The following is a 5000-nucleotide window of genomic DNA, read 5'->3' on the forward strand; positions in this document are numbered from 1 at the left end:
GGTTGCATAGCACTAGAGGCAATATAACATGTACTTTGTATATTGTTGAAAACCATAATCATATCTCCAAAATGTCAACTGTTCAGGAACTAAGAAAAACCTGTTTTAGTTGCATTTTATGATTGTATCCTTAAGGTTTCATCAGCCCAAGAGGCCAGAGAATTTTCTCAACCCATAGATGATCATTCAATTTAAGTGAACGCGTGAAAGTCGCCCACCAGGAATTGGGAGTTACGAGATTTTCAAACGGCAGCGATGATAATGCAGGTGTAAATTTCACAATGAATTTGTTTGACAGTCAAATCGACCAATCAAGTCTTCCCTCCGTCTCTCGAAACCAGGTTTTAGGAATGCCGTACACTGTCCCTTACAACTGTGACTGGACATCTGAAGGGACGGGGATCTTTGAGGATGGGCTCCAAGCCCAATCCTCCCTGGGTGGACAGAGATGATGATAATCTGCAATGACGACACGACTGGACTGGTCACGGGAAGAGCCGCTGTGGCCATCTTCCTCTCAGTGCCTTATGGAACTCCGAGTCCAAACAATGCAACTCATTCACAATGATATTGCTTTTGCTTGAAGCTCATACAAAACAGAAGAATGGTGCAGTGAAAAATATATATATATATTTGACATGTTACAATGAATGAGAGAACTAAAGCCATCACTTGCAACCTAAGCACATTTTGAAGTGCCAGACAGAAGACGGATCTTATAAGCGTCTAATTGGTTTTTTTCTCGTAATCAATATGATCAGATTACTCTTCATCCTTCTGCTGCCAGATTTTCACTGGTTCTGTGTTATACAATAAGTTTATTAGACCTATTCAGAGCACTGTAAGACACTGGTTATTAGACGATAGCTTTTTATATATTGCTGTAAGTCACACAGTGACCTTGTCATTGTTTCCAGAAGACAGATTGATCTTATTGGAGTCGAGTGATAACCCACTTAGCCAAAAGAACGATGAGTGGGGTTGTTTGTACTCTAAAACTCTGGTGCTGCTGCCACTGTCTTCTGAACGCATGGACAGGACTCCCGAGGATGAGAAGATGATCCGAAATTTTGGCTCGACGCACTACTGAAACAGGTTATATTTCGCACTTCCAATACTGCCAAGAGTGTGTTTTGTATGAAATAAGGGACAACTGTCTGGTCTGTAAAGCAAAGTGTTCATGCTTGATTTAAAAGAGAAAAAAAAGAATCTGTTTGTGATTTACAGTTTGTAAAATATGGAAGGAGCACTAGTTCACAAAAAGTACATTGCTCCAAACGGTCGTTTCCCTGAAATCTAGACTCATTCAAAGTCGTCTGTACATGAAAGTAAAACCAAACAAAAAGGGTAATTCAATTGTAGATTAACTGCAGTCCAATTAAAAGGATAACAGTAATGGCTTTTAAACCGTAGTATTTTGGATTACCTTAACATTTTTGTTTTAACAATTGCACATTTTTACAATGAGCTGTGGTTTGCTTTTGATTTGATTTGATTTGACTTTATGAGCATTATATAGTGTTTGGTGAATTTACTTAGTAAATGAAAAAAATATATAAATACAATGGAAAAATAGATTTATACAAGGTTATAACAGGGAGCGTCCTGAAGCTTAGCACATTTCCATATTGCTGTAACAATTTCTTTTATTTCAAAAGACTGTGATTCCACGCTACTATGGGCCAATAGTTTTATAGAAAAGAACTGAGTTGAGAAAGATGTGTACATTTAATTAATAAATGAGATTTATTTATATGAGGGTTACACAATGAGAGATTGGTTCCACAGATTTGTTTTTTGTTTTTGTTTTTTTGTTTTTCCTAAGAAATTGCATGTAAATTCAGTGATGCTTGGTACGAGCTCTGCTACTCACAACTGATCTTAGGTTAATGTTAGAAAACCAGACCCTGGTTATTCTTTTGTAAACCGCTTTACCCCCCTTTTTTTGTAAGCCATCACCTCACCTGCAAAAGACAACATCGCCAGGCATCGTAGTGGGTACAAAAGAGCAAGAAATGCATGCATAATTTGCTGAACCTCATTAGTGAGGCGCGCTGTACAGAGACTTTTAATACATTTTGTAAATAAAATGTACAGAAAAGGTGCCGCGTGTTTGTGTATGTTTTTCCACACACTGTCGGTAACACTGAAGGGGTGTGTGCGCATAAGACTGACATGACAGGTGTCATGTCGTCATAACCATGACATGACACCTGTCGTCAACATGAAGGAGGCTTTATGACTGTTTATGACTGTTGTCTTTAAGTGTCATTCGGTAGATTATGTCATTGTTAATGCAAAGTTGACATTTGTTTGACATGTCTTTGTTATGACAACTTGCCAAGGCAAGATAACCTGTCAATGTCTTGGTTATAACAACTTGACACAGGTCAGGGAAAACACTCATGACATACAGTAGTTACTCATTGACAGTGTAATAATGACACGTGATGACACCTTAATGAAAAGTTCAAATTGTACCACTGTAGTTGTACCAATTGTTATCTTTGTTTTGTCACTTAGCATTAATTGTAATAGAATGGCACTGTTACATGTCTTCTATCATCATTGATTGAGCATTAATGAGATGTAAGTGGGTAGGTTACCATAAGCCTATGGCTTCTCACCTATCCTTTTCGGTTGTTTTTTGGTTTAAACACTCGAAATAAATCATTCATTCATAGTTGAGGTCAAGGAAAATATAAAGGACGCTGTTACAAACTCATTTGACAGTGTCATTACACTTTATAACATCTTAACGACGCTAACGTCATATGTCAATGATCAAATACGGAAATAAAAAGGTAAAACATAAAAGCTTCCAAATAATTGTCATATCAGCTCAGTGGCCTTGTGGTCTGAGTGTCCGCCCTGAGACTGGGAGGTCGTGAGTTCGATCCCCGGCCGAGTCATACCAAAGACTATAAAAATGGGACCCATTTGCCTCCCTGCTTGGCACTCAGCATCAAAGGGTTGGAATTGGGGGGTTAGATCACCATATGATTCCCGAGCGCGGCGCTGCTGCCGCTCACCGCTCCCCCAGGGGATGGGTCAAATGCGGAGAACAAATTTCACACATTGTGTGACAATCAGTGGGACTTTACCTTACTTTACCTTATATGTCATAATGAAGACATTGACAGGTTATCTTGTCATGGTTAATGTCAAGTTGTCATAACGGAGGCATCTCAAACTTCAACAAACGTCAACTTTGCAATCATTTACCAAATGACACTTAATGACAACAGTCATGGACATTCATAAAGCCTCCATGTTCATGACAGGTGTCATGACATGGTTATGACAGTGTCATGACATGGTTATGACAGTGTCATGTCAGTCTTATGCACACCCCTTCAAATAAAGTGTTACCTATCTGTCTAGTTTGTTAAGTATGCAGTGCAGGTTTAGGAACAGTCATCTAAGAAAGTGTAATAAGCTTTGTGGAAAAGCGATCTCATTTCTGATATGTGTTTACCTCTCCAAAAACAGTGACCTCTATTAGTATTGTGCCAGCGTGCAGCGCTGTTCCAAAACGTGTCAACGTGTGTCGTTGCCTGGGAAACGCACATCCCATAATACAACTGTTCGCATCGCATCCCATAATAGTATGATGATACTTGGGATGCCATTGCGAACATAGATGTCAACAGGTTAGCTAAAACTTTAGCGTCGCCAGCGATGGCCCCCCACCGTTGCGGTCGGGGTACGTTTCGAAATCCCTCCAGGCCTGAAAGATTTTCTAGGGGAAACTGGTATATATGTTGTGTGTGTGTGTGTGTGTGTGTGTGTGTGTGTGTGGAAAACAATAAAACACAAAAAAATGGTAGGCAGATGTGCTTGGTTGGGGTGGCTTTTGGTGTTTTGCGGTAAAAGTGGCTCTCCTATTGACTTTGTCCTGCCAGTGCGGCTCTCATCGAAGAAATAGTGAGGATCACTGCCCTAGCTCTTCCCTAGCCCCGCCCCCTCATGCTACAAACGGACGTCTCGTGCTACAAACGGACACACGCGTCGCGTATAGAAGCGGCTGCACTGCTTCAACATACTTGGTGAACAGAAGGCACACAGGATTCTTATTGTTAGCTAAACATGCCACCATATAGTCTCTTAAAACAGATGCGTTGCAGGGATGTATTACCGAACGGGCCTAGCAGGCCCAGGGGCCCAGTAGCTCAGGGGGCCCATAACCCAGAGCCTCTTCACAGGGTCAACGCGTATCTCGCCCGGGCCTGGGACCAAATGATCCCTGAGGCCCCCAACCCTTTATTTTTGACAAAATGTTCCATATGTTTATGGTCAATTGGGGGGTTATTGTGCTTTTGGCTTTAATTGACTTGATTCACTCACCAGCAAAAACAACAACAAAAAAACAATGCTAATCTATTGAGTGGCTGGTAAAATGTGAACATTGACTAGCCATTTGGCTGGTGGACAAAACAGTTAATTTTGGAGCCTGTATTGAGATATATAGATCAATATTATTTCTTGTTACTGTGCTGTTGGCTTTGAGTGTTCAGGTGGCTGTGCTGCTGTCAATCCTGTTCAGATGCAGGTGAATGTTTGTTATTCTGGCCTTAAAGGAACACTCTGCCCATTTTCAACCATCTTTGTATCATTAGAACATCAGTAGTATTATATCAGAAAACTGTAAACGGTTTTGAAGTCTGTCATTTAATTTGACAGTTATTGAGTGTTAAAGTGTGGACCAGTGACATCAACTCTCAATAACTGTCAAACTAGATGAATGACTTCAAAACTGTTTACAGTTTGAGAGTTGATTTGAGTTAATGAGTTATTAATTTGAGTTAGTGTGGACCAGTGATGTCACTGGGATGTACCCTGTCTGTACTTCCTGGAGGAGGAAGTTGGTCAAAACGGGTGTTAAGGCAGGACATCTGCTCATTGTCTCATGATGACAACTTCCTCTGGCCAAATGTTAACGGGGCTGAAGAGTACAGACTGTCTCTGGAGTGTTCAAAGAGTGTGGCAGAGAGAGACTG

General features: G+C 40.6%; 1 protein-coding gene across 1 annotated transcript in view; it reads left to right on the forward strand.

Annotated features, from left to right (window-relative positions):
- LOC310789959 (glutamate receptor 3) overlaps positions 1 to 2058 on the forward strand; it is a gene marked incomplete at its 5' end in the record, with an annotated part of 124010 nt that extends 121952 nt beyond the window's left edge. The window contains one exon of the mRNA XM_083651679.1: positions 342 to 2058. The remainder of the gene's footprint in view (positions 1 to 341) is intronic.
- Between the last annotated feature and the right edge of the window lie 2942 nt (positions 2059 to 5000).

This window comes from Poromitra crassiceps (genome assembly GCF_964638095.1).
Source record: "Poromitra crassiceps genome assembly, chromosome: 15".
Lineage (NCBI taxonomy): Eukaryota > Metazoa > Chordata > Actinopteri > Beryciformes > Melamphaidae > Poromitra > Poromitra crassiceps.